General features: G+C 44.5%; 1 protein-coding gene across 2 annotated transcripts in view; it reads left to right on the top strand.

Moving 5' to 3' along the window:
• The window catches only part of PDE6A (phosphodiesterase 6A), a 552,155-nt gene that overhangs the window by 98,714 nt on the left and 428,314 nt on the right, over window positions 1-25,127 (top strand). The gene's annotated exons all lie outside the window — the stretch shown is intronic.

Below are 25,127 nucleotides of genomic sequence, written 5' to 3'. Positions count from 1 at the left end.
TTCACATGAACCACTTCTCACTGCCCCAACCATTCCTTCCTCTAGGGCCGCTGACTCAATGCATACGGTACATTTTCCAGACCCTTCCGCCACTGCACTGTCCTCTGATACACCATGGCAGCTTTCCCCAAAAGGTTTGATGCAAAGTACGCTTCCTTCCAGCCAAACACTGGCCGCATCCATACTTCTCCGACACCACGCCATACCGTGATCCAATGACACTTCTGTCCACGGAGCGAACAGGGAAATGGGTCAGCGGAGCGGACCCAGATATCACTATTTTTTTGGGGCGTAAATGTCAGTGTTTTGTAACAAATCTACTGGTCCAATTTCCACCCAACACACAAAGCACACTTTCTGGACCAAGCCCCCGCTGCTAGCGCAAATTTGGTGAAAATCCATCCAGCCGTTCGACGTGTAGCCGTGCGCAAAGTTTTTCCCCATTCAGTCTATGGGGAAAAAAAACAATTTTGAACCCACCCCCTATAACTCCCCACCGCACAAAACCTTGCCCAACTTGCCGAAATAATTCAGAGCCGCCGATATAGCTTTTCTGCAAAGTTTGGTGAGGATTCGTTCAGGGGGAGCGAAGTTATAAACTGCTGAAAAAGTGTTCTTCCTATGAGTTTAGCAGCTTAACCATAACTACACGCCCGCTACCGCAGGCCGTGTAATATATATATAGAGGTGGTAATCAGGCATGAGGTATTGGGTTAGTTCGGCGGCCTGCATGAGGATGCCTAGCGGTATGGGTCGACCCAAAGAGGCCATCCTCTTGCCTCACACGCCAGTGGGTGATACCCAAGTTTATATAGGGGGTCTGTTGCACCAGACTCACCCTAAGGTTCCCTGAGACCCCTCCAAGGAAGGGGGAGTTGACAAAGAAGGTCCCCTGTCAGTGAGAGTTTACGCCACGAGGTAGGCCTTAAAATGGCTGTTTTGCCACATGGGCTCTTTGTGAGCAGAAGATGACAGCCTCTGTGGTTTGGGCTGGTTTAGACATGTTCCTTGCCCTGGGCAGGCTACTACACTACAGCTGCTGGGGTGGGCCTGAGTGTTTGGTGAATTCTGAAGCCAATCTGATTCGCTGGCCAGAAAAGCTGTGTTTTAAATCCCTTAATGGGTTTGGTGAGTTGGCAGAAGCCTTCCCCTGTGAGTGAAGAAATATATTGGGGAAAGCCTGTTCCTGAGCTCAGAGCTGCTGGATCTTTGGAGGATAAGCAGGTAAGTTTACCTGCTCAAGGATTCTTGGCCGCTTTCTGCCGTTGCTGCATTTCTAAGCCCTCTGCTTGCTGGATGCAGTGGCCTGGGCGTAGCTCCGGTTTTGTTCTTTGGCTGCTGGGTGCTCTTCCATAGATGTGTTCATGTTTATGTTTATGTTTAACATTTGTATAGCGCAGCCAGGTACCCTAAGGCTTAAGGGCGCTGTGCAACGTGAAACAATCAAACAGAACAAGGACAGAAACAGAGCCAAATTCGCGGATTTGCTCAAAAACGAAAGTCATACAATGACAGGATCAGGCATAAGGCGGAAACATTTTATGCGAAAAGTGCGGTTTTCAGCCCCTTCTTAAAAATTTCTGTAGATGAGGTGGTCCTCAGTATAGGTGCAAGAGAGTTCCATTTGAGGGTGGCTGCCCAAATGAATGCTGAGTCCCTGGATTTTTTTGTTTTCAGACGTGACATGGTCAGGGTGTTAGAATCATCCGATCGAAGGGGCCTAATCTTTTTTACCATGACTAAATCTTTCAGGTAGAGGGGCATGACTCCATGTACACATTTGTGTGTAATAAGGAGAAGCCTCAACACAACCCTGGCCTGCACAGGTAACCAGTGTAAACTTCGCCAGGCTTCTGACACATGGTCTCTTCTAGATAGAACTTTCACTACTCTAACTGCCCCATTCTGTATAACCTGTAACCGATGAACGTCCGAAAGCGGCAACCCAACAAGGAGACTACAACAATAGTCGATCTTTGATCCAATTATAGCCCTTGCCAGTGTTTCAGAGTTTGTTTCTGAAATAAAAGGTCTAAGGCAACGAAACAACTTAAGGAAGTATGAGGCCGAAGAAACAAGACTGTTCACTTGGGCATTCATGTTCAAGTTTTTATCAAGATAAATGCCGAGAGTTTTCACTTTGCTCATAACCTCGATTTGGCAGCTATCTATACGGAATGACTTGTAGCTCGGTCCTAACTTCTCTAGTTTGGACCCTGAGCCAATAAGTAGAAGCTCAGTTTTGGAGCTATTAATGGCTCAGCCATTCAACACCATCCAGTCCTGAATTTTTTTTTATACATTTCATTAATTCTGCATTCATCTTCCACATGGGATCCAGATATGGGGATGACACATTGAGTGTCATCCGCATAGTTTGCAAATATGATCCCCTCTTTCTCCAACATCTGACACACAGGCTCCTTGCGGGACACCATACGTGAGCACTGTCGGTTCAGCAGTGTCACTGGCCACTCTGTTTTGTCTGTCCTTCAAAAAGGAGGTTTGTCGCTTCATCAGAGAAGTTGGCATTCCTCTTTAGCCTGGTGGATAATATGGTATGGTCCACCAGGTCAAAGGCAGCCGACAAATCCAGAATCATGAGGAGTGAGATGTGACCTCCATCCATCCTTTGAAGGAGATGGGATTTGAGGGCTAACAAGGCCGTCTCCTTACCATGATTCAGGCGGAACCCTGATTGATATATATGATAGATCTGGTTTTGCTCCAAAAAAGTGGCAATCTGATTATAGGCAACTCTATCCAAGATCTTCAACAAAAAAGTAGTGTTAGTAATAGGCCTATAATTAGAAGCACTGAAGGGGCAGAGATTGTTTTTTTTCAGCAATGGAGTGATCCACGCCTTTTTTAAATTGCTTGCGACTTCATTCGCTATAAGAGAAGAATTAACAAACTTGGTCAAGGCTAGAATGAGGACAGGAGAGCACTGTTTAATTATAAGAGAGGGGCATGGGTCTCCTTTGCAGCTCAACTTGTCCTGTTCATCTGCTGGGGCCAGTCACCCCATCTGAGGGCTTTTTTCAAGGTCGTTTTACCGCATTTCACTGATGTTTTCTGCCAAGCCTACCACCTTGATTTTGGAAGTTCGTGCTGCCTGGAAAGGTGTTGGAACTGCCCAAACCTGCCAAATCTGCTTGCCTGGGTCATCTCTGATAGTCACCAACATTGTCCTGCTGCAGGGGTTGTTTTTTGTTGGTTTGCTGGCACATTTGCTGAGTTGCTGGGGTCTGCCTTGTGCAGGTTCCTCTGTCCTCCTAGAGGTTATCTCCATCCTAGAGGTTCCTCTGTCCTCCTAGAGGTTATCTCCATCATGGATTCCACATTTGTATGGTGCGTCCCATTCCACTGAAGGATGATTGTTCTTCCTTTGGGCCATTGGGGTCATCATTGGCACTGGGTGCCTATCTCTGGGTGACCAGAACCTTCATTTTGTCCTTTAAAAAGGACCTGTTACTTTCTGCATTGTTTCCCCTTCTGAGAACACATTTCTGGAGGCAACCACTGTAAGTACTTACCTCTGGGACCTGGGTTGGTAGTTTATTCCAGATATTCCCTCTCAGGGGTCTCTGTTGTCTGTGGTCTGCAGATTCGGCTAGTTTGCTTCTACTGCGTTTCTCAATTGGATAACATTGTGGCCTGAATCCTGCTCTGCTTCTCTGCTCCTTGGGCTGCTGGGTCTAAAACCCCCCACTAGAGCTCTTCTTCTGCATCTTGCTGTCTTTTTGGTACCCGTGGAAAGAAACAGACTTACCCGACTTGTTCCTTGTTCCTATTATTTCCCATGGGGCATTCTTCTCTTCTCAACACCGGAACTCTTAAAAGTGACACTGAAAGGTATCACCTGTACTGGGACATTTTCAAAGGATGCACCTAAGTTTACTTGAGTTCCCCAACCATCCCTGAATATTTAGAGACTTCCCCTGATATACTAGGAACTTGTAAATCTGTACATTATACTCATCCATAGGTTTTGTATTGTATCCTTGTGTGTTGATACTGTTTCCCTCCTTGATGTGTAATATGCCTTTCTCGGCCTAGGGACTCCTTATCTAAAAGATATCCTAGACTTTGGTAGCCTTTGCGGTTGTGTTGGCCATTGTCTTCCCCTGGGCTCGATATCTAAGTGCTAAACTATGCTATATGTATATGTTAAGTATAATACTTAATGTAGAAGGTAACAGGAAGCCTGCACTAAGTTTGGTTTGGTACCTTTGGATTTTGAACACTATCATCATTACTGTTTGTCATGTTGCCTACGGGTCTTTCTCTTAACTTACATCTGAAAGTTTATGTGCATGGGGGCTACCACTGGAAAGGAAAGGAAAAGGTGACTGTGGAACTGCAACACAGACAAGACATTCATTAGCAGCCAGGGGCCCTTTTAAGGCTGCTGAGTGAGCTGCACCATCAGCTAAAACATTTCCTTGTGGCGTAAAGGACTGCGAGGAGTTGTGACGTTTACATTTCAATATGGCTATAGCTGCAGGAAGTAACAATGCATTCAATAGAGCTGACACATATTTTCCATTCTGTTGTTTCCAGAGTACTCCAATGTTGTGGACTCCCAGTCAGAATACCCAGAGTCTGTATAGATCATGCTGATCGACCACGGGCCAGAGTACATGAGCCTGGCAACCTGTGATGATTTGGCCGTAGGCAATTGATATGCTTCTAGCACAGGATGGGTGTACACAGAGAATATCCAGAAACCAATTCTTATGGAACATGGTTACAAGATCTGTCAGTGAAAAGAAAAAGGTCTGAATACACGAAGGGTACATCATCCAGGTCAACACAGGGTGACAAAAGTGTCTCCACAACAAGCTGACAGTCATGCAGCTCCCCATATTCCAGGGTTGGTAACAATGAGGCAGGATTCAGGACTGAAGAGTGACCCAGGGTTACACTGGCAGGAGAAATTAGTAGCTTTTGATATTGTGGAAGGCGGAATTCGGCACGTGTTGTGTCTTCCCTTTTAGTAACAATGACAAGACAGAATGGAGAACTGAAATCGTGACCGGATGTGCTTGGATTATAAAGTCAGCTGTCTCTATCAACCGGGCAGCAGTGGCAACGGCTCACATCCAAGCTTGGAGTTCCGCGGCTATTGGCTTTAGAGTTACACTGTTGTGCTTGTCGCAAAAACAAATTTAAGGGCTTACTATAAACGAGCAAACCTAAAGCCGGAGGCATTGCGAGTGCTTGCTTAATGGTGACACAGGCATGTTCTGCTTCCTGAGACCATGGCAAGGGCTCGGGAGTGGTATCATGCGTGAGGTTCTGAAGGGGCTTAACTATTGATAGATGTACCGGGACAGTAAACGACAATCCCAATGACCCCTCTCATATGCTTCTTGGTTTGGGGTTTAGGTACATTCTGGATTATTGCAATCCGATCCTGGGACAAGTGTCTTTCTCCAGCAGAGATCTCATGGCCCAGGTATCTCACACAGGGCAGACATAATAATAATTTGTCTTGTGATGCCTTGTGACCCTTTTCAGTGAGTGCTTTCAACAGGACAAGTGAGTCTTCCTCACATGATTCTAAGTAAGGGGGAGGCTATGAGCATATCATCTACGTACAGCACCAGGATTGCCCCTCCTAGGAACCAGTCAAGATCTTTCTTTAAGATCGGGGAAAAAAGGGTAGGGCTCTCTAGGTACCCCATTGGAAGCCCAGTGAACATGTACTGAGTAAATTTATGGGTAAACGTGAAATGATACTATCAGGATGTATGGGTATGGAGAAAAACGCTGAACACAAATCTACAACAGTGAAATACTTGGCTGTATAGGGAATACATGGCAAAATGGTAGCTGGATTGGGTACCACTGGAAAAGATGGTAGGGTGGCTGCATTAACCGCACGCAAATCCTGAATAAAATGATAAACCTCTTTACCTGGCTTCTTCTTAGGCAATATCAGAGCATTGCAGGGACTGCAGGTTGGCACAATGATAACTTGTTGGAGAAGGGATTCTATCACCAGCGGATACCTTCTTCAGCCTGTTGGGAAATAGGATACTGAAGGACACATGGCAAGGGTTTGACTGGATTCAAAGTGATTTTAACTGGCTCAGCATTAACCATATACCCAGTATTGTTTGCATGGGTTGATCATAATTTGACTGAGAACTGGTCCAACAGCCCCAGTTGCAGATAGGGGCTGTCTGCTTGGTCCCCAGACTTCATACAGGTGACTACTTGTAATACTTTCAGCATCTTCTACTCCTTATGACCAGGGATATCCAGATATACACCATCAGGGGAACAATGAAATGAATAATGCAGCTTAGTGTACAAAAATAATGTAGTCCAAACAAATTCACAGTAGAACAAGGGCTCAGAAAAAATGCATGTTGGTCAGAATTTGGGCCTATCATGACCGTGGGCACAGGATGAGGTATTGGAGTACCCCTATGCCGACAGAGTTTACTGTGTTTCCAGATGGCCTTGTAAAGGGAAACTGAGAAGCTTTTACTGTGCAGCATGATGCCCCCCTATCAACCGAAGATGAAACCCTTTGACCAGCAACAATACAATCAACATATGGGGCAGCAGGATTAATTGATATAAGTGGTGCACAAGCTCGGAGATCCCTTACTAATCCTAAACATAAGTCATAAGTAGTAGCGGTGGAGGCGGGGATCTTGCCATCCTGCTTGGTGCGTTTGGCTGTCCACCTCAACCTGCATACTGAGGCTGATGTTGGCATTCAGATTTCCAGTGCCCAAACTCTTTACAGTAGTTGCACTGGTCACTGTATGTGTTTGAGTAATACCTTTCAGCAGTGTGTCCTGACTGGAATGACTGAGGTGCTCCTCTCCCTCTTCCCCGTCCCCGCCCTCACTCTCCCGCAGGAGAGTGGAACCCTGCCCTTCCCTGGGCAGGTTGTAAACTCTATATCTGAAGCCCATGATCTTGGCTTCAGTGGTTTCCTTTTGTCTCTTGACCTTCTCATGGAAGTGCTGTCTACCAAACTCTTTCCTTCCCCTCATATCCTTACTGTCTTAATTCCTTCAGATACCTTGGGTTGCAAACCCATAACAAACTGATCCACCATGGCTTGAGACGCTGTATGCATGGCACCAACAAACCCAGAACACTGTTCAAAACACTGCTTTAAGCATTCGAGATATTCCTCAGAATGTTCTCTCTTCGCTTGTTTACATGCATTGATCATAGCCCAGTTTGTCTTTCAAGGACATATTTTGAGAATAGTTTGCACCAGTCTGTCAGTAAACATTTTCAAGTCCCTAGCTGTAGCAGGTTCTTCAACTGGCTAATGTGCATGCACCTTAAGCAAACCAAATGTGTCTGTTGTCTGTACTGCTCGTAACAACTGATTAAATTCAACACAAGTATAGCAAGATAGCAATCGATGATGGCATGAAGTTCCTCACAGTATCTTCTCATATCTCTGGTAATCTCTGGACCATATTAAACAAATCAGTGGCACTTTATGGGGCATTTCCTGTGAGTAGGGTATTGCCTCCTCCCAGGAACTTTTTGAGTGGGTGTACAGCAGTGTGCACTGGAATTGGTTGTTGAGAATCCTTCGAACATACCTGATGCTGGTGAAAACCTTTTAGAAATCTGAGCTCATATTTCAGGAGTAAATGGGCCAGTCTTTGGTTTTATTGGAGTGGGTTGGTGATATGTTTGTGGTTGAGTGAAACCTGGGCTAGCTGGTCATTGATCGGGCATGACATTTAAGATGGCAGGGTTATAAGGGTCCAAAATATTTCCGGGGCTTTCTTTTAATGGGGGCTCCCCATCGAGAACAGGTTATACTTGTTTGTATCAGACTTTGTGGGTGGGTACCTGCAGGTTAGAGTACTCAGTTTTCATGGATTTTACATGCTCCTGGAGCTTTTCTTGAGAGTCTTTCAGTGCCCGGGTCTTTGATTCAGTCTGTCTCTTAGTGACTTTTGTATACCCGTCAAGGTAACTATCCCATTGGCATTGGTGCACACATGCACCTTTCTTCTCTAATACCTTATGTAAATTCGGTACCCTGTCCAAATCAAATGTGCCTTCCTGCGGGAAATGTTTAGGTGATTCGCTCTGTGTATATTTGTACCATTGTTCAAGGTACTTGCATGCTTTTGGCGATTAGTGAGTAAACATGAAGTGTGCTGGACTTCCTTTAGGAGGAAGTGGCACTTGTTTAGATCGCCCTGAACTCATTCTCATGGGGGTAAGACAAGGTACGGCTTAATAAGGATCCAGGTCTGTTCCTATCTCTGTATGCAATGGGATGTAATCGAGTCCCGTGGCTGATGGAGTGGGTATGGCTCATTAGTTTAACCGCTCTGCCATGATTATTTGGGGGCTCAGGTATAGCCCCCTGAGCCCTGTTCCTAATCCATACTGCAATCTCAGAAACACCTGCAGGTGTTGGTCAGTTTTAGATGACTGCTGGCTCACAGCCTATATCCCCCAGTACACTACCCCCCATGCAGAGCGGTATGCAGACATTATTTATTTTTTATTTTTATTTATTGTATTTGATTACACGCTCAAACCCTTGGGTATCACAGCGTAGGTTACATATATCTTTGTTTTCATATCATGGTTACATACATTTTGATTTGCAAGAACAGTACAGGCATATATTAAAAATTAGCTATCATATAACATTGCAATTATCTGGTGATACTTGGAGGGTTACAGCTCAGAGGGAGTATTTATGCTAGAGTTTTAGTATTTATTGAATACATTGGTAGGTAGGCATCGAAGACATGCTAGGCCGTAAAGACCCCTCATATGGAAACTAAGGCACAATCACCATATGCTAGTGACACGACAGACACAAGGTTCGTTTTCCAAACAAGTCCGGTTTATTTCAAAGTATTCTCAGTCGGCCGACTGGGGTCTTACGTCTCACAACGTGTGTACCCAGACCTCATGAGACGCAAGAGAGCGAGCAACACTCAAGCAGCAATATTTATACATGACATATAATCTTAGAAGGCAATGCAAAACCGCCCATTGCGTATCTTTTAGGCTAGGGTTCGATGATTGACAATCATGACAATTATGACACGTTTTTGACAAGTCCCTATTCAGTCTAAATATACTTATTCTAGCAATAGTAGCAGAGACAGTTCTTTGTTATGGAGAACATATAGCTCTTAATACAGCAAGGATATCATGTTTGTAGGACAGAAACATTCTTTAGCACATTATCTGTATGTTTCTATTCATGTACGAAGGGTCAGACAGTTCTGGGGCAGAAAATACCAAGCTCTGGGGAGGAGCACTGCTAGAAGGAATATCATTCATGCTTTAACTGTTATTGCTATAGAGCTTGCAGTACAGGCCGTCACCTGGGCCGCTGATTAGATGCAGTTTCAGCTCACCTTCAACGATGATGTGAGGGAGGAAAACAATATATTTCTGTATCGTCTGACATTCCTGTTTGTGTTGGCCTTTCAGCATTCAGGCTGTGGCCTCGCTCCGTGCATGAGTTCGAAGTTTAGAATACATTTTGCAAAGCTGTTTTACAGAAAGGAAAAGAAATGGCGGTTATTCATACAAAATGGACGCCCTCTGGTTACTAGAAATACATTGATGATTACCTATAGGCGATTTCTGGTACATGATGCGAATGACTTCAGGCCAACATAACATGCATGCATATACATACTACATGGTCGTTTCTGGACCAACAAACCCTCCTTTTGGCCGTAAGCCAAGAGCATCATCCATACATTGTGTCTTCATCTGACCATCATGTGTCTGATTCTGAGCTACCCATACTGCTATAATCATCATCAGAAATGTTAATTGACAAGAATTCTTTGATCATTTCATTTTCATGTTCTGCACCTCTATTTAATACTCGAGAAGGTGTCAATTCTATAGCGTGTACACATTCATTTGCGACCTGAGAGCAGAGGATTGGCATGCTTTGTATGCAACAACAGCAGAACATAAGGATTCCAAGTATTGGGATCAATATTGCAATTAGTTTCCATCCCCATGATCGCAATAATTCCCAGAACCATAAACCTATATTCAGATTCCAGCTACCTGTGGGGACATGAATATCAGAATTTAGGACATGCAATTTCTTGATTGCTTCAAATATCGTGGGGGAGGAATCACTTACAAATACGCAGCATGCTGACCCACGATTTTGCACACACCTCCACGATTAGCCAAAATTATATCAAGGACCATTCCATTCTGAAGCATCATTAATCTAACTGCTTTCTATTCTAGTGTCATATTATAGAGTATATCTGTTGTTAAATTTATTGTTTTTTCTAACACCCTGGACAGTTTTCTTATATTCAATGAATTTATTGCTTGTCCCCAGAATGATATAAATGACTTTGCTATATCGCCTGCAATCAGTCCTGCGGTATCATCTCGCTGAGGTCTTGATCGGGATAGTTTTGCTATTTCAGAAGTTTTAGAGAGGAATACACCAGGGAAAATTATACCTAAATAACAAGTCCCTTCCCAAGTTCTAGGTAACCATGGATAGGCCTGGTCTCCACATACTAAAAATAAACAGAACCTCCAATGCAGTATTCATGCATCTAGTAAATGTTCCCACTGGATAGGAGCCCTTTTTCTGTAAGCAAAATGGGACGGAACAGGGACTATAATTAATAGTTTAGGAGGGAGGCACAGCATCTCTGTTCCCTACTGGAGTCATGTTAAAAGTGATTAGAGATTTGTGAGGCCAAAAAACCTATCCACTGGTTTTGTTGTTAACTTGTTTACTTTGCTTGTACTGCTAAATATGGAACAACCCACCGGTTCCAATACCATTCTTCCTAACTTTTTTATGTTTGTTCCATCCAGCTGACCAGTATCACTGTCATTCCACTTTCCATAAAATAACGCTCATAGTGATGCATAACATGCAGTATTAAGTGGTAAAGGCTGTACATACCAACCAATTCATTTTCCTCCATGTTTGGGTAAATGGGAACAAACCCAACAGTTTGACTTATTTAAGATAGCATGTGTTGTATTCAGAATCAATATCATGGTATTATTATCATATCCTTCTCTGTGTTTTACCTCCTGTGAGGGGAGAGTGTAAGAGAGCACATGTACTGGACTGTTCGTAGTGGGAGCATTGGTAGCAGGCAAAAGAGAATTTAAAGGGTGCATAGCTTCCAGATACCAGAATGTGAGGACCAGTGCTATCAGAATGCAAAGCGGTATCATCATTTTTAGAATATTTTCCCCAAACCAACATTTTCTAGGAACAGGCTTAGTTTCTATCTCTATAATATCATCAGCGTATGTGCAGGTAGGAGTACGAGTAAGTGTATACATTGTCTGTAGTGCTTATCTCAGGAAAAATTGCAATGTACGACGCAGAAAAGTTCTCCACAGCAACGCACGTTTAACAGCAAAGCGTCCAGCTAGCAGCAAAGCGTTCAGGTCAGTTCAGGCTAGCCTGCTTAATAAATGACAGCAAGCCGGTGTAATTTCACATAGATCTCCAAAGAGTCAGGAGCAAGCATCAATTGTGTCGGTACCTTATTCCACCCCGCTTGTCTGCACGGGCTCGCACTGGTCCTTCACTTTCCAAAGATAGCACCAGGAAACCGCGTTTCAGAGCTTTCAATTTTATGCAGATTGATACAGCTCATACATTCCATTTCCCTAGGCCTCCGTTTTCCACTTCATCCATGTTGGGAACAGAGGCAAAACAAACACTTAGATCACTTTCGATTTTGAGAACGTAGATTGTACCTTATGGCTCCAGGTACAGCATGATCAATGAACAATGCACTTTCATTTCCAGATGCAGGATCAGTGCCAGGTTGCAATGCAATGAGTAATGATGCGGCAGCAGTCGAGCAAGGCTGAAGCACCTTTGACCTCTCCGTCTTTGTTGTAATTTCCCCAAGCCCTTTCTTGGGTTTACGAAGTTCTTCTGGCAAAGCGATGGCGATGGTATCTTTAGGATCAAGTGCAGCTGTATTTCTTTCGACGTCAGGATCAGGCAGCTCTTTCAAAGGAAACAGAATTGTTTTCACGTGCATTGCGTGGATCCATGACTTGCGGCCATCCACTCGGACTGCAGTCTGTGTAGCCAGGAGCACCTGAGAGGGTCCCTTCCAGCACGGGGCGAGCAAAGACTTCCTTGCAAAGTTCTTGGTCAGTATCCAGTCTCCAGGCTACCTGGGCGGTATATCTGACAGGAAGAGCCTCCTGCACCTGCTGATGAATCAAACGCAAGTTTTGAGTTAACTGTTTACAATAATCAATAAGCAAAGGGTGTTCTACATCCCTAAGACACTTTGGCTGTGGGGCACTCCAAACATTCGCTGGTCTCCCCATGATTATTTCATAGGGGGAGAGTCCAGTCCTTCCCTGTACAGACGTTTGCATACATAATAAAGCTAGGGGCAATGCATCAGGCCATCTCAGATTACTTCCCTCACATATCTTGCTTATTTGGTCTTTAAAATACCGTTCTAGCGTTCCACCAGACCAGCACTCATCGGGTGTCTGGCCGAATGGAATCTCTTGTCTATTTGGAGACCTGCACAAATCTGTAGTAACATGGCTGCAATAAAATGCGGGCCATTATCTGGCCGTATGACAGGGGGTAGGCCGAATCGGGAAAAGTACTCTTTTAGCATAACCTTAGCTGTGGACATAGCTGTGCAGTCTTTGAGGGGCTAGGCCTCTACCCATTTGCTAAATGCGCAGACCACCACAAGGACGTACCTATAGTTTTGGCACCTCTCCATTTCTATAAAATCAAAATGGATGACTTCAAATGGCATAGAGGGAGGGCCAAAACTTCCTGTTGGCATTGCTGTCCCTTTTCCAATGTTATATTGTAAACAAGTCATGCAGTTTTGGACCAATCTGTCAGCAGTTGTTCTGATATTGGGATTATGCCATACCGTATCTAGATGTTGAATCATTTTTCTAGCACATATTTGTGTAGGACTGTGGGCCATAGTAACCATTGCTAGCACATAGGCATTTGGCAACATACATTTTTTATTTTTTTTGTCTACCCACAACCTTCAAATTCTAATTCTGCTGGACCCTCCGACCCTGCTTTGATCTCATCTGCAGTAGCTTCTGGTTGCATTTCGTTAACTGTGGCAATCTCATTTTCTATCATGCAGGGTATTTCTTTCATTGTTTCAACAAACATTTTTGTGTGTAAATCAGTGACAGTTTGTTTCGCAATTTTGTCTGCAAATGCATTTCCCTTTCCAACGTCACATGTTACTTTTTTATGTGCTTTGCATTTGATTATTGCTAATTGTTTGGGAAGCGCAAGTGCAGACAGTAGTCTCACGATCAAAGTGCCATGTTGGATTTTTGTTCCATGTGATATCAGAAAACCTCTTTCAGCCCATAATTGACCAAAATGGTGTACCACCCCAAATGCATACTGACTGTCAGTATATATATTTACATTCATATTTGCAGAAATCGGGCATGCTCTTGTTAACGCTACTATCTCTGCGGCTTGTGCTAAGTTGTATGGGATTCTTTTGCTTTCAACAATGCTTTTCAGTCTAGTGATGGCATATGCAGCAGTTGATGTACCATCTGGTAATTTAAAACAAGAACTGTCCCAGAACAGTTCTCCATCTGGCTCTTTCTGTGGGGTATCAGTTAAATCAACTCTTCCTTTTGTCTCTTGCTCAGTAACCATTATACAATCATGGGGGAATTTTTCTCACCCCCTTTCTCATTGGGAGGGGGCATTAACTTGGCTAGATTTAAAGCACAACACCTTGCAATTTGAATATGCGGTGCAAAAAGGACAATTTTGTACCTTGTTAATCTGGCTGATGTAAGGTGTTGCGTTTGCGTTCTATTTAATAGAACGTCCACTGAGTGGTGCACTATTACGGTTAAAGCGTGACCTAAAACCATACCCTCGGTTTGTTTTACTGACGCAGCAGCTGCAGCAACAGCTCACAGGCAGCGTGGCAAAGCACATGCAACAGGATCCAACGCGGAAGAGAAGTAGCCGCACAGTCTATTTCTCCCTCCTTGTTCCTGAGTCAAAACAGCCAAAGCACATCCATCATTCTCATGCACAAATAACTTAAAATTGTTGTCATAATTTGGTGTGCACAAAACTGGAGCTCAACGTAATGCAGCTTTGAACAGGTCAAATGCTTCTTGACTTTCCATGTTGCATGGCAAAGGTAAGGTAACTTCTTTCTTTGTCAATGCCACAATTGGTTTCACAATTAACGAAAAATTGGTGATCCACTGCCTACAATACAAAGCCATGGCAATTAAAGCCCTGACTTCTTTTTGCGTATTTGGAATAGGCATGCCAGAGATGCTTTCAATCCTTTCTGGTGTCAATCTTCCTCCCTCTTTCTAAAGGAGGTAGCCTAAATAGGATACTTCCTTTCGACAATACTGGAATTATTTCTAGCAAAGCTTTGTGTCCATGCATTGCCAAATGTGTCAGTAACGCAACTGTACTTTCTTTACAAATGTCTTCCGTGTCTGCTGCTAATAACAAATTATCTATGGGGGTCATTACGACCCTGGCGTTCAGGGTTTAACAGCACCGTAAAAGGTGTCGGTGCTGTTAACCCCTTAACGCCTGATTACGAGGTCCCTTTGTGAGACCCGAACTTAACGGCTGGTTTTACCAGCCTTTAAAGTAGGGTGCCGCAAAGGGACCTCGGTGCTAATTACGGTACCGCAATTTGCGGTACCGTACTTAGCGCCTTCCCCAGTCCCATTGAGCCCTATGGGGCGAAAATGGGAATGGGGAAGGGCCATGGTGAAATGGGGAAATACCGCCCCACCAACCTTGTAATGGGGCGGTATTTCCCCATTCCACCCTGGCGGACTCGTTACAACACCGGCACCAACCATGGTGCTAATAGCGCCATGGTTTAGGGCCAGGGTTGTAATGAGGGCCTATGTATTGTAGCAAAATAGAACCTGCTGGTAATTCTAGCATATCTAGTTGCTCAGACTTTCAGTGTAACCCTGCGGGATTCGTGTGAATGTGAATGAACAACCTCCTTAGGTGAAAGCAAATAAATATCTTCTATCTGGATGTACAGGAATGCTGAAAAATGCATTCTTCAAATCAATAAGGCTAAAATATGATGCAGATGCTGGGATCATAGTCAAAATTGTAGTCACATCCAGGACTAATGGAAATTGCGGATCTACAACTTTATTTACTCCGCGCAAATTAATTATGAAACAATATGGAATATTATTACCTCCTTTCTTGTAAACCGGAAGAATCGGACTATTGCAAGTGCTACCAGAAATTTCTTCAAATACGTTTTGTTTAATCAAATCTGACACAATGGGCCTCATTACACGGTAGGCGCTAAGGGATTACCAGCACCGGGCGTTAAGGACGGGACCCGCTGAGGGACTTCAGAGCTAATAACGGTACAGCAAATTGCAGTACCGTTATTAGCTCCTTCCCCATTCCCATTGAGCCCTGTGGGGGCTCAATGGGAATGGGGAAGGGTATTTGGAATGGGGACTTACTGGGTCCTCCAGGGTCGGAATGACCCGGTAAGTCCCCATACCGCCTACCCGGACCCGGTATGTGGTAAGGGAGTAGCCATGCCGCTAATAGCGGCATGGTTACCTCCTACCGTGTAATGAGGCCCAATGCATTTCAATGCTTGCTCCTCTTCAGCCGAAATTTTATACTGTGGAATAAGTGGCAAAATAATTCCTTCTTTCAAAATAATTTTCACTGCGTCTACGTTCAAACAACCAACATCGTTATCATTAACCGCCCATATACAAGCTGGCACTGTACTCAATTCAGTCGGTAAGGGTTTAGATAAAAATTGTGACACAGGAGTCTTTTGTGGCGATATTGTCAAATATACTCCATCAGGAGAACAGTAAATAACTGCATTCGATTTCTTTAATAAATTCAAGCCCAACAAATGTTCGCCGCAATTTTTCGTTAACAGAAATGGCCAAGATTCAGTAAGTGTTATAGGGACTGATTGTGACACTAGACTTATTACTGGTGTACCTGAGAAACCTACTGAGACATGGTCATGTCCTGACAGTGGTATAGCTGGAACCTGCTGATGGTCAATTGAACATTTTTGTGCACCTGGGTCCACTAGAAAAATGTGCTCCCTATTCCCAACTTCATTTCTAAGTAGGGCCCTTTCTGGTCTACGGGAATAGATACTGGTTCCAACCCCTGTCTTGGGCTGTCCTAGTAAAACAATACATCGTCAGATGTAAAGTCACCAGTTGCATTGGCCTGATTGTCAAAAATATTTCCATCATTCGTGTTCTTTCCCTGATGTTGATTCTGGTTCTGATTCTGATTTCCCTGGTTATTCTGAAATTGTGGCACTCTCTGGTTTCTATTCTGTCCTTGTGTTCCCAGGCGGCCTCTATTCTGTCTTCTCGGAAAAGCCCCATTTCTGTTCTGGATCTGTGAGCACTGTGCTCGCCAATGGCCTTCTTGTCTCCAATAGGCACATTGATTAATCCCAATTGGACCACCCTGCATGTTGGAAAAATGGGCTCTGGATTGTGCGTTCCCGCCACCTCTATTTTTGTTTGCTACTTGCTGCATTAATATTCTTGTTTTCAAATTTCCTTTGTCCCTTATCTCTTTGTCCTGTAGGGTATTTTGTGGAGTTTTGGGGCCTGGCGGTATTTTATTACCGCCGAAAAATAACTTAGCAATAATCACTCCTTGTATTCAGATTTGGCCATGTGCAACAATAATACAGTGGACATGCATTATTTCAGCACCCAGACATGCATATTTGGTATGCGTGGTTGGTATGCGTGGTTGGTGGTATTTTGGTGAGCATAATTCCCTTGTTTTATTTGTGACCCCAATGTCCAGAATCCCTTATCTTTGCTTAGATTTTTCGTGTAATCACTAGAGAGACCTCAGACCTACATTTTAGGAATACCACATTTTCAGTGTTAGTGTTAGTGTGCCACCATGGGCGATCTCACTGACTTATTTACGACAGAGAGCTATATGTGGTAATTTTGTGGTAATTTCCACTACCTTATATACGGTAGGGAACTATGTTCAGAGAGTCCCTCTTCCCGTTGGCTCATGTATCTCCAACAAGCTATGCTACAAACAATCACTCTCAACTGTCCATACTGAATATGATCATGCACACATCTGTCTTAAAATGACAATTGCATTGTTTAAAAATCTCCCCTCATCATCAGCACTGTATTGGTAAATAGAAGACACACCACCTGTCTGCTTTCAAATATTTTTCTGTATTATAAAAGTTGCATTTAAACACGATCTCACTCTTTACAGAAATAAATAAAATAGCACAGTACCAGCATTGTCTGTGATACACTGAAAAAAGAGTGGCGGAGAACAGAACACAATTTGCAACATTAACCTGTGATTAAGGCACCGGAATCTCCTTTCCTACTCTGACTGAACATTCTCGTACACACTCAGCTCCCACACTTATGTAATTACCTTATCTGTTCAGAGTTTTCTTCAGCTGTTCTCTTTCTGAATGTGGCTCCCTTGAAGATTAACCCCAGTGAAAAGGAGCGCCTTTCCTTCTCAAACCGGGGTCATTGCCTGGAATTCTCAGCTTTTGCAGATAGGAATGCTCCAACCAGGAAAAAGGTCCTTCTCCCAGCTCTGCCAAATCTTGACTGCCCTTCTCTCTCCTCAAACTCCCCCCAGCAAAACTCTGATCACTCCCTCTAGCATGATACTTGCTATGACGCTGCTCCAATCAGAATCAATCATGCCATCTCCTCCTTCTCTACACAATGGCTCATTTTTATAGTAATACTTTGTAACCAACGGATTTCCTGTTCTTTCGAGCCCTTTTGCTTCCTGAATTTATGTGGACAGGGCAGCAGAGAAAAGAAAAAAAAATGGATGTGCGTTTAAAAGTTCACTTTCAGAATAGGCCTAATTCTGCAGTGGAGACACATTTTTATTAGTCGATTATGTTAACTTTAGTTTCATTAGTCAGGTTAGTTATAAGTAATGTTAGTTATTATTTTCAACTGTGTCTCTCGCACCATAGGCATTTCAGGTGAAAAATAGTGTGCATTTTTGAATGTGCACGTGTGCTTTTAACTGTAAAAATAGATTTGCATCTTATATGTTAAAATCGTTTTTGACTGAATGGCCTGTCTTTCCTTGTTAATCTGGTAACACATATAGCAATGCACCGCACCCTTGTGGTGGTGCTGCAAAAAAAAAATTGCTACCTGTGCAGTAGTGCTGTACTCTGTGCTGTTTGCTACCTGTGTAGTAGTGCTGTACTCTGTGCTGTAACACGCCAAATATCCTTACATACCCTCCTTTTGTTTTTAGAATCTGGCTACGATCCAAGCCAATTCCTAAAAACAATTTCTTTTTCTTCTTTTCACAATATAGCAATCCAATAAAATGAATATTCATGTGCATCAATGAAAAAGTTGCAATCAATACAGTATTCATCTGAGTTCATTAGTTTACAAAATGTTCTACATTTGCCTTCTCAGTGGAAGTGGCATTACTCTAAGTTTAGATTTTTCAAGTCAATTAAAAACAATGAAATAAAACAACTAACCAAAACAAATAATTAATATAACAAATTAAAATAAATAATTAAAATAATAAATACGTGGAACTCCATATGTCAGCACTCTTGTCTGCCTCTGATATGTCCCGACCGGCGATGTTATTTGGTTCATTCGAGTACACTTTCATCTTGGCAATCTTAGATCCATAGGAGTCATCTTTTTCAGCATTCTGGTTATCTTGTCTTCACCTCCACCTGGAGGCATGCATCTTTTGGTCTTCATCCAGGGGACTCCAGGACTCCATCGTCTCCCGTGGCCTCTGATCCCGGAACCTCCGACCAAATAATGTTAATTTTCTAAATCAAATAGAAAATAAACAAATTAAGTACATAGCACAATACTAACTTCACCCTTTTGCCAAAAAATAAAACATGCTTGGTAAAAATATATATATTTTTTTTTTCTGAAATTAAACACAAGTTAAAAGAAAACAAGCACATATAAACAGCATTCAATATTTAATACATTTTCTCTCTGCACACCAACCATGAGCTTCCGTTATATGTGCATTTATTTATTTATTTATTTTATATTATATATTTTTACATATACTACATTGTTTATGTGCCATCATAACAATCAACTTTTTAACTTCTTTGTCACTGCCTCCTGATTACACCCATTTATTTTCTCTTTTTGTGTTCAAGGGACTTTATCTGTTTCTACATGCTCAAGCTGGCTGATCTCATGTCTGGGATGGGATGGTTTGATTTGATTTACATGGACAAACTGCTCTATTGCTGTCTCACCTTCATTTTTCAAAATTTTATACACTACAGGAGAGACCTTATCTATAATTCGAAATGGTCCCTGCCAGGCTGCTAGAAATTTAGAATTTTTCTGTTTACTTTTTCCAAAATGAAACTTGTATACCTGATCCCCTACACTGTATTCCTTTACTGATGTCTTTTTATCATAATACGATTTTGCACTGTCAGCAGCTCTTTCCAGATTTCTCTGCACAAAAGCAAATGCATGTTGCAAATGCCTCCTCAGTTCATCAATATATTCATGAACTGTGGATGCACTCACAAGGGTTTGCTCATGTGTTCTGTATAGTAGGTGTTGTGGTAACACCATTTTCCTACCTGTTAAGACCTCATGGGGGCTAACAGCTGTTGCTTTGGCAGGAGTTGACCTGATTGCCATCAAAACCAATGGTAAACGTAAATCCCAGCTGGAACCTGCTTCTGCCACAAATTTCTTTAAAATATCCACAACAGACCTATTGCTTCTTTCAACTGTACCTGAAGACGCCGCCCGATATGTGATATGTAGTTTCCTTTTCACACCTAGTATTTGCCATACCTTACTCATTAGAGTACTTGTGAAATGACTTCCTCTGTCTGACTCAATTCTTTGTGGCAACCCAAACCTTGAGAACACATGGTTCACCAGCAATGTGGCTGCTGTTTGCGCACTACAATCTGGTGCAGGAATGCATTCAATCCACTTCGACATCAAACATACCACACTCAAAATATAACGGTGTCCCCTGCTCGACCTTTTTAAAGGACCTACATAGTATATTTGCAAATCTGACCATGGGAGAGTTAGGCCTCTTTTCATCAATGGTGCTCTATGCATTGGTGAAGCAGGTTTAAATTGGGCGCATACTAGACATCCTCTAGTATATAATTCCACATCTTGGGACATATGTGGCCAGTAAGCATAATCTTTTAGTATTTCTAATGTTTTTTGTGAACCTCTATGGCCTGCAGTTATGGCATCATGTGCATGGTGTAGCATTAGTCCTCTGAATGAAAGGGGTACTACCCACTGTATTTGTCCTGTTATGGACTCTCTAATCATGAGTCCATCCTGTAATCTAATTCGTGTTTTGTTCTTTAATAGCACCCTCAACTCTTCTTTTCCCATACAATCATTTTCTGTTAAAGGATTTTGTTCGGGATCTATGAAATGATTATAATAGATTCCCAAAATTTGATCATTCTTTTGTGTCTCAATCAAATCTTGGTCTGGCGTGTCATGACTCCACTGCACCACCGGTTGATCTACCTCCTTTGGTGCTTTAGAACGTGTCACTGCATCAATTTGTATTTCACCCATTAAATAATCAATAGGTATCAATTCTTCCTTATCCTCTCCTGGTGTTTTTAAATGCCCACAAATATTCTCCAGTATATTGTTAACTCATTCTCTGACACCAATTTGTCTATGGCTTGTATCATTTTTCCATGCTTAAGTGGCTTTTTGTTATATGTAACCATGCCTCTTGCTTTCCAACCAGGCAAATACTCCACAAAGCTATTCCGTGCATAGTCAGAATCAGTCACCAGGACAATTTCTTTTTTTAAAAAATATTTTTATTGACATTTTGTAGGTTATTACTGCGAACATTACATCAAAAAGAAAACAGTATTACATTTATAGAAAGCGTGCCCACCAATAACCCTTTTATCCCCCCCCCAACCCCCCTAGCCGTTTAATCAAAGTAGAATCTGGATTTAATACTTCGGAACACAATGTACAGTCCCAGAACACAGGTAATGGGCATTTTTTGTATGCGCTTGCCCTTGGGCTCAACCTATTAGAACCCCCTTGTGAGGGGGAAACCATATGTCCCAGTTATTGGGTGCCTTTGAAGACCCCGACTTTACAGTTTCACGGTGTCTAAAGGACAAGACCAGGCCCATCGTGAAGACTAGACCCCTCATGTGCTGCGCTCGTATCTTTCAAAAAATGGAAGCCAGAGTTCCCCGATGTTGGTTTTGGATTCATCAAGAACATGTGTAAGGAACTCCATGTCATATATCGCTCGGACCTTAGTAACCCATTCCTTTTCCTGTGGCATGTTTGGGTTTTTCCATTTTTGGGCCAGGCAACACCTGGCCGCCACAAGCATGACCTGGAGCATGTGGCCCTGGGTGTCCTCCTGATCGTCCCCAACCTCGATCCCAAAGAGGAGCAGCCAGGGGCAGAGGGGTCTGTCTATCCCATCAACTCCCCTGATCCAGGATAAGACCTCTCCCCAATATATCTGTACCCTGGGGCACGACCACCACATGTGTATGTAGTCGCCAATGGTGTTTTGGCATTTCCAGCAGTGTGGGTCGTAACCTGGGAGCATTCTGGACAGTCTCTGGGGGGGATAGTGCCACCTATGTAGGACCTTTAATGCCGGGTGTCTGTATTGGAGGGACGTAGTTGAGCGGTGGGCTCGGATACACATTTTGGTCCATCTCCTATCGTCTATTGCCACGCCGAGGTCTCTTTCCCATTGTGTTCGTGCTGGGGGGGGGTCCCTTGGTATTGAGAACAAGAGGAGTCTGTACAATCGGGCTATTACCCCTTTGGAGCCCCGAGTGGAGATGATCACTTTCTCAAAATCTGTGAGGTCCCTCCTAAGAGTGTCCCCCCACGAGGGCTCTGAGAGAACTCCCTTAAGCTGGAGATAGCGGAATGGTGATAGCTTGCCCAGACCCAGAGCCTCCTCGAGGTCGGGAAGGGGCATGAAGGATCCCCCTACCCATAGATGGCAGGCCCTGACCAGGCCCGCCTCGTACCAACTCTGGTATGCCGCTGGTTCCGCTATTTTGGCCAGAAACGGCGGCGCCCAAATGCAACTTAGCGGGGAGGGCCAGGTCGTGAGCCACCTGAAATAGCTCCCCTCCTTCCAGACTGACCAGAGAACCCCCAGCACTGGGTGTTCATGTACCCTCCTGGGGATGTTTGTTCTTGAGACCCATAGCTGCTCGTCGATCGTAACTGGGGCAAGAAGTCTGTTGTCTAGAGCTACCCACTGCTTCTCCGTCCCAGGGTTAAAGTGGTCAACCAGAATCCTCAGCTGTGACGCCCTATGGTATGTGTCAAAATCGGGGAACCCCACTCCTCCGTCCTCTTTCGATCTTGTCAGGACATCGTAGGAGATTCTATGTTTCTTTCCCGCCCAGAGGAATCTAAGCAACACCCGCTTCATTGATTCAAAGAAGGGCCTCGGCACCTGGGTAGGGAGCATCTGAAAAAGAAATAGGAACTTGGGGAGTATTACCATCTTAATCAGGTTGAGCCGCGCCATCCATGAGAACCCCGCCCCCGCCCACCTCTCAATATCTCTCTTAACAGCAGTCCATAATGGGGTAAAATTGCGCGCGAAGAGGTCACACGGAGCGGATGGGATTTGGATTCCCAGGTATCGGAACCCCTCTGCCTGCAGTTGGAAGGGGAGACTTTCTACATATTGTACCTCTGAATCCGGCAACTGACCTCCCACGAAAGCCACTGATTTGTCTAGGTTAACTTTATACCCCGAGAGGTTACCATAGCGCGTCAGGGCCTGTAGTACGTGAGGGATCGTCTGTGACGGTTTAGTAACATACAAGAGGACGTCATCTGCGAACAGGCTAATCTTGCAATGGGAGCCACCCAGTTGGACCCCTTTGATATTTTCGTTGTTACGTATCGAGACTGCCCAGGGTTCCATAACTAGGGCGTATAGCAAGGGGGATAGTGGGCATCCTTGTCTTGTGCCTCGCCCCAGGGGGAAGGACTCTGACTTTGTTCCATTAGCTACCACCCTGGCTGTTGGGGAAGAGTATAGTGCCGCCATCCAGCCCAACCACCTCTGGCCCATTCCCACCGCAGACAAGACCTCTCCCATGAATTCCCAGCTCACCCTATCGAAGGCCTTCTCTGCGTTTAGGGATAGGAGTAAGGCCCCCTCGTTCCGAATCTCCCTCGAGTACAGCACGTGGACAGTTTTACGCATGCTGTCCGCGGCCTGTCTGTTGAGTATGAAGCCCGCCTGGTCGGGGTGGACCAGCCAGGGAAGGCACTTTTCTAGGCGAGATGCCAGAATTCTAGTGAATATTTTTGCGTCGAGGTTTAAGAGGGAGATGGGTCTGTAGGAGCCACACTCCCTCGGATCCCTTCCCGGCTTCGGGATGACCGTGATGAGGGCCTGGAGGAAGGAGGGTGGGAGCGTCCCCTCGTTTTGGATTTGGTTAAAGAGTTTGGCTAGGGGTTCCACCAGCGAAGATGAGAATTGCTTGTAAAAGTCGGCTGTGTAGCCATCTCCCCCCGGGGCCTTACCCACCCTCAGCCTCTTGATGGCCGCCTCTACCTCGTCAACAGTTATGTCTGACTCTAGCGCCTGTAGTTCCGCCTCCGTCAAGCGTGGCGGGGTGTATTCCTCCAAATATGCCCGTATCTCCTCTGGTGATGTTCCCCCCTGTTTTGTGTACAGTTCCTTGTAGTAATCCGCGAAGGAGCCCACTACCTCTGCTTTGTTATTAAGCATGGAGCCCTCCCGGCCTCTAATGGGGCCCACCCTTCTCTCCAGTCGACATCCCCTGGATCTACGAGCCAACAGCGCTCCCACCCTGTCCCCCCTCTCATAGTACCTCTGGCGTGTGAATCTCATCTTTTTGACCACCTCACCTATGAGAGCCGTGTGTAGGGCCTGACGTTTCTCGCTCATTTCAACCAAGATGGATTCCCTGTCTGTCCCCTCCTGATTGAGCCTACCCCGCAAGATTCCAAGGTCCGCCCGTAGTCTGGTTTCGACGAGCCTTCTTTCCCGTTTACGTCTGGCTCCCTCTACTATGAGGAGGCCGCGGAAGGTGGCCTTTGCTTCCTCCCACACCGTTGGCATGTCAGTTTCCCCATTGTCATTCACTTCAAAATATGCCGCCATTTCGCCTCTTAGGAAGTCCCTAAAGACTGGGTCTCTGAGAAGCACATCATTGCACCTCCAGTGGGTTGATCGGGGGGAGATGGGGAGAAACCAGCTCGCCACCAGGAGCTCGTGATCGGACCAGGTTATTGCCTCGACTTGCGGGTCCGTGGCCACTCCGCCTCCCTCCTTGGAGGTCAAGAGCAGGTCGATTCTGGTGTATGTGAAGTGTGGGGGGGAGAAAAATGTATAGCCTCCCGGTTCTGAGTGTGTTGCCCGCCAAACATCCTCCCAATAGTGTTCCCTCAGGAGATTCTGGAATGCAATGTTATCTTTAGTTATCGCCTTGGGTCCAACCCCTCGGGCCGTCCACCAGTCCAGTTTGGGGTCTATTACAAGATTGAAATCGCCCCCGAGAATCATAGCCCCTTCTGCCCATTCATCGATTACCGCCATGATTTGGGTTAGGAACCTAATCTGGCCCGAGTTGGGTGCATAGAGGGTAGCCAGAGTGATGCGTTCGCCTTCATGAGTGCCCTTGATTGCCAGGAACCGCCCCCCAAAGCCCCTCTTGGTTTCGATATTGGAGAGGTGGAACGTTTTATTCAGGAGGATCCCTACCCCTTCCTTCTTCGAACTTCTGTGCGAGGCCCAGTAATTGGATCCAATGTCCCTTCCCCTTATGGGTGATTCCTTGCCCTGTCTATAATGGGTCTCTTGGAGGAAGAGTACCGTTAGTTGTTGTTTGCGAAACATGTTACTCGTCAGGGATCTCTTGTTCTGGGAGTTAAGGCCCTTGACATTAAGTGTGCCTATCTTGCCCTCAACCATTGTCATATGGGGCGGCCCCCTCTGTTTGTCCTGTGTCGTGGAGTTGCCCTCTAACCTGTGTCTGCATTGTAAACCC

The sequence above is a fragment of the Ambystoma mexicanum genome, chromosome 3p (genome assembly GCF_040938575.1).
Source record: "Ambystoma mexicanum isolate Mex_15411 chromosome 3p, UKY_AmexF1_1, whole genome shotgun sequence".
In the NCBI taxonomy this organism is placed as follows: domain Eukaryota; kingdom Metazoa; phylum Chordata; class Amphibia; order Caudata; family Ambystomatidae; genus Ambystoma; species Ambystoma mexicanum.
Note: the sequence above shows the minus strand (reverse complement) of the source record. Positions and strands in the feature narration are given on the sequence as shown.